This window comes from Lactuca virosa, chromosome 3, assembly GCF_052849685.1.
Source record: "Lactuca virosa cultivar CGN04683 chromosome 3, Lactuca_virosa_CGN04683_v6, whole genome shotgun sequence".
NCBI classification, from domain to species: domain Eukaryota; kingdom Viridiplantae; phylum Streptophyta; class Magnoliopsida; order Asterales; family Asteraceae; genus Lactuca; species Lactuca virosa.
The window spans coordinates 77,394,807-77,400,698 of record NC_136428.1 but is presented as its reverse complement, the minus strand read 5'-3'; positions in this window follow the sequence as shown (position 1 = coordinate 77,400,698).

Sequence of the window (5,892 nt, the reverse complement as noted above, 5' to 3'; positions counted from 1 at the left end):
GGAACTAAGTCCAAAATCTCACTCAAGGTCTAAAGGTAGTCCACTAACCAGCCCATCCATAACCCAAAACCCATTGGGCCCACCAAGGCCCAATAATAAATGGGCTCTCCCGAGGACCAACTCTCAAGTCTAAATGGCAAGCCCAACACAAGGGCCCAAGGCACATATATATGATATTTCTCTGATCAAAATCTCTAGTACAAAAGCCCAAAAATCCAGGCCCAACCATTAAGGCCCGATAATAGATTTAGGCCAAAAAGCCCAGAGCGAGGTTACGTGGGGCGTACCTCCCTTGGTACGCTCAATGTACACAAGCATACACGAAATATGATCGGGGACACCAACCCAGTACGCGGGGCATACTAGGATTACGCTCGGCGTATGTCCAATATGGCTTTTCTCACTTTCTTGGTCTTAACCCGTTAAGACCTTAGCTCATATCACAGATCTGGACTCCCTAATAACTCTTACTCCATAAAGTCAGTGACTTTAAGCCTTTACATGGCTGACAAGGTCACAAACACACAAAACTCTCACTCTCTTATCTCAAAATGCTCATATCTCATGCATGGTTTGATTCCAACGTCCAAGTCTTGATTTTTATGACACTACACCACTAAATACACTCAAAGGGGTTGATCTTAGTCTCTGGAGCTCAAATATCTCATAAAGTCTCCAACGTTTGGGACAAAACCCTAAAATACTTTACTATGATGCAAAAAACAAAAGAGTAAGAAAGCTTGAAGCTTTATACCTCTAGATGAAGCTCCCAACTCAGGTATGCTCAGATCCAAGGCCTGGACTCTCACTCCTTCTTCTATAATGCTCCTTCTTCACTCCAAGAACACACAAAATCACTTAAAGGCTTCCAAATGGACACACACAAGCTCAAGAACGAGAATTAGGGTTTTAGAGGGTTGATTGTCTGAGGATGGTGGCCAGGAATGAGGCCATGTTATTCTTTATATAGGGGCACCCCCTCATTTAGGGTTTTCACTATGTGCCTAGTAAGCCCAGAGTACCCTCTGGTACGCCCAGCGTACTAGGTGGCTCCGCTTAAAAGTCACGCACATGAGTTCGCTAAGCGTACACACACGTACGCCCAGCATACTCGACTGCCACCTTTCTCAATTAAAGGACCTATCTTGCCAAAACTTGAAACTTCCATAGGTTCCTCGATATAACTTCGTTTCCAATGAACCTCATATCCACGGAAGGGTGACGAGATTTTCTAGCAACTCGTCACAGCCCCGAGGCTTCCTCCTGCCCGGGTTGCAGCCCACGAACCCTAATCACGGACGATCTGAAACAGGATGTTACAATTCTCCCCCACTTGAATTAGATTTCGCCCTCAAAATCGCTCCTTATCAACACATAGATCGAACCCAATAACCCGAGAAGCACCGCCGAAAGGACATCATATCATACAAAAGTCTCTTCCAAAGACACCTGAACCCAACAGGAAACTCCCGACCCCAAAGAATGACATACCCTTCTGCAGCAGCGATACTTGATCTGTCTCACTAGAACTTGAAAACTCTAGTGGTCTGTCTCCCTGCCAGACCACCATCGCAAAATATCATCATGTTAATTGCTCATCGAATAACAGACTCTAAGAAGACTCTACCAATTCTGATTCTCTAATCGATCCCGGTCGCAACTCAAAAGGAACAGAAAGGTCATATCCCACTAAGGACCCACCGCCTGAACAACTATCAGAACTCTTCTGAAGGAATGATCCTCAAAACTCTGTCCTCAGACACAAGAAAGCGGTCAATCCAGCTCGGAATGATCCTCTGACACCCTTAATCATAATCCCCAGTTCCTCTCAAATGTCTCTTCCACCACTGAGCACTAGGTCAACTCCCAACCCAATAGTTGAACCTCCAAAGGTTACCCACTGCACACCCAATAAAACGAATTACCGGCTTCCTTCTCACAATATCAATCTCGGCCCATCGTGACACACAAGTCACGAAGTTCGCTTTACCCCAAGAGAATACTACAACCACATCTGAAGTCGTCTCACCTCCGATCTCTGTCGTCTACCACCTACTGGTTCCATGTGCCTCGCGGTCCTTCCCATACTAACGAAACTGGCCCACTCCGGTCTAAGACATCAGATGGAGATCAATACCCCTCAAAATGAAACCCATCTACGAATCCAGAACCTCATCTCGCCTACTCAATACATGAATTGTCCCAAACTCAACTCGAGATTCTAACTCAACAACAGAATTGGAACCACTCATTTCCAATCTGATACTCAACCCATACTCGCGATTCGATAATTTATGCACACACCATCTCTCCAATTCCTTCTGATTATGATAATCCCTCCTCAACCCGAGATATAACAATTCCCAACTGTCATGGAGACCCCAGTCTCGCCCCCCGGTCCGACAACCAGGTTCCCGAAGACTCAAGTGGTTAGGCTACCCAAGCCTAAGAAATCCTCTGCGTCATACTCTGAGTATTGAATACTACAGCTCCCCGCAGAATAATATCCACTCTTATCGACTACTGAGTGCTACGGTTCCCCCCGTAGTCTTAAGACGCTCCTTTATTGACTCATGAATGCTATGGCTCCCCGCAGGCTTACGACACCCTCTCACTGACTCGTGAATGCTATGGCTCCCCGCAATATCACAACATTCTCTCGCTAACCGATGAATACTACGGCTTCCCAAAGTACCATGACACTCTCTCGCTGACTAGTGAGTACTATGGCTCCCTATAGTATCATATCACTCTCCCGCTATCCAGTGAATACTACGGCTCCCCGCAGTATCACGACACTCTCTCGCTGACTAGTGAATACTGCGGCTCCCCGCGGTATCACGATACCCTCTCCCATTGACTAATGGTTGCTACAGCTCTCCGTAGTCTTACAACACTCTCTCGCTCACTGACTCACCATGGGCTCACTCCATGGTTTTTTTTCCTGACAATTCCAAGCGATTACTCCCACTCGGATCCACTTGCCCTCTTATCACCCCATAATCCCATCATCAATTCGTCACTACACTAAGTTCACCAACTCATGCTCCGCAGCTCAACATAAATAGGTGCTTACACCCACCCAGCTTATGCACCACCGCTATGATGTAAGTTCTCGTAGGCAAGGCACTTTTCTCAGCACATATACACCCTTAGACAGTCCCACTCCGACGACAATTAACTGATGGGTTCCCACTTATGGAATCCATAACTTATGAGTTTAATATAGGTTTTAAGAAAAGACTTTTGACATTCCATAACTTGAGGACAAGTTATGGAGTTCATAAAAGCATTTATGGGAAAAAGACATTTTTAAAGTTCATAACCTATGATTTTAATGATTTTTTTAAAAGAAGACTTTTCATTTTCCATAACTTGAGGACAAGTTATCGAATTCATCAAAATCATATAGATCAAAAATTCTAACAAGAAAATCAAACCATTTGTCTAGGATCTAAATTAAACTCATAAGAACAAGACAATTCACATCAAACAAATTTCATGTAATTAGCCTAACCATATAAACTAATATAAAACTTGAAAATTTGAAAATAATCTTATAAATTGGATAAGCATGATCATTACCACATCAAAAACAGGTTTATAAATTCAAAAACAGCTTAGGGTAATGATCCTAGTCCAATTCCAACCAAAAAACTCGAAAAACTGCATTCTGGAGCACCAACTCGTCGAGTGTATGAACAAACTCGGCGAGTTGGATGACTTTGTGATTGGACTCGGCGAGTCCACCAGTGGACTCGGTGAGTCCAGTGTCCAGAACAGCAGAAAATCGATTTTAAAGCATTTCCAAGCAAGTAGCATCAAGTATAATTGAAAACAAGCCTAGGCTTTGATACCACTGTTGGGTTTTGAGCATTCTAACACTCCTAAGGTGTACATGCAACCCTAAATACCTTGGATCTATGTTTTCTCTATTATACATGCAAACTTGAACTTTCCAAGGTATAACCCTAACTAGCATACAAAACATTGATACTTGGGTAATAAAACAAGTTAGAAGACATACCTTTTGTTGTAGCTAGAAGCCTTGGACCTTTAAGAACTTAGTGCCCCAAGTGTTGCACCTCAAATGGAATCACACAACACCACCAACAATTTGAATAACTTGAGAGAAGAACACTTGCTTCACAAATCGGCTAGCCCTCACTTCTTGTCCCTTAAAAAGGTCTACACTAGTGCCAATTTCATGAGCCTTGGGGTTTCTTATATAGTGTGGCAAACTAGGGTTACACCATGTAACTCATGACTTTCCATATTCCTCATGATCCATAGGTTTTAACCTCCATGGAGTATCCATGGGTGACCACATGGGTTTAGCCCAACATGAAGACTATGGATCATAAGCCCACTTTATAAGAATGAATGATTTACCAAATCAATCCCCATTTATTTAATTAGTCTCTTTTGATCAAAAAATTAATTCCAAACTAATTCTTGATCAATACTAATTAAATAATATGATTTCATATTAATATATTAGAACTTATAATATATTAATAAATCATAAGTATCCTCTTCTCACAAAGTCTATCCAAATTGTTCCGATGCCATGCAACCCAAATGGACCATGCTACTCTCGGGTCAAGTACATACCAATAATAGTTATGGGCTTAGACACCTAATCCAATAGTCTCCCACTTGGATAAGTCTAATAACTATTATTGCAAGCATGACTCCAACCCGACTAGCAATCGTAGCTCTTAAAAGCCGCTGTCGAACTCTGATATAGTCAATGACGCGTCCATTAGATAAATGATCATATATTCCTCCATTTTAGATATCATATGGACTGAGACATGGATTATAATCATTCTCTCTGTCCATATGTTGTTTCCCGATTTCCGATTTATGACGACTGACTAATTGAACAAATCAAATCAGTCCAAGCCTGATGTCATCACTAAATCATCGAGGGGCCCACAGATATCGCTTTTATCCACATGGGGTAAAAGGAACGGATAAACTTCGACCCAAATGCTCGCTTGTACTTACTCATCAAATTACACACAACGATATGTTTTATAACATCCAAGTTACTGGTGCGTTTACATATGTCAATGTGCAACCGACTTGCAACTACAACTCACATGTCTCTGTTTCAAGAATATAAGATATTATCGTCTCATGATCACTCGTGATAAAATCCACGAAGTGATTCAAATGAGCGTGGGTTGAATCCAATACTCGAATTTTATTCCATGAGCACTCATGAACATTGTAGTCACCTTGTCCTAGACAAACTACAGACCCATTCATGACAGTCTTGCCTTAATACCTACTTCCAAAGTATGATCGAATGTGGATGGTTTGAATAACCTAGTTATTCGGGAAGTCAAAACATGCAAAGTGAAACACAATAATAATATTAATCCTATATGGCCCAAAACCTTTTGAGTCATATTGATTACTCATTATTCATTGTATAATGTTACGAATAATCAACTTAATACTTGAATTAAAACAATAGTTGTCCCATGCTCCAAGCATGCACACTATGTTTTCTAAACGATAGTTATGCCATGCACCAAGCATGCACATTATGTTTTTCTATGGTCCTTAATTTGTGAAATAGATCAATTGGAAAACATTTCAATGATGCTCATTTCAAAATTCCAAATCCTTATTGCAAGTGTAAGAATTTCAAATTCTTGTCACTGCTAGAAGGTGTTAGATTCTAAAGTATCATGCAATGATTCTTTTGTAATGTCTAGGTGCCAAAAGTCACAGAGACTTGACTAATGATATTACAAAATATTCCTTTGGATATTGTTACAAGACAATTCCATGGAAATGAAGTCTCAAATTCAAAGTACATTTCTTTGAACATCCTTCTTGCATGAAGGTTTCTAACTTTCTCATCTATTCTTCAAC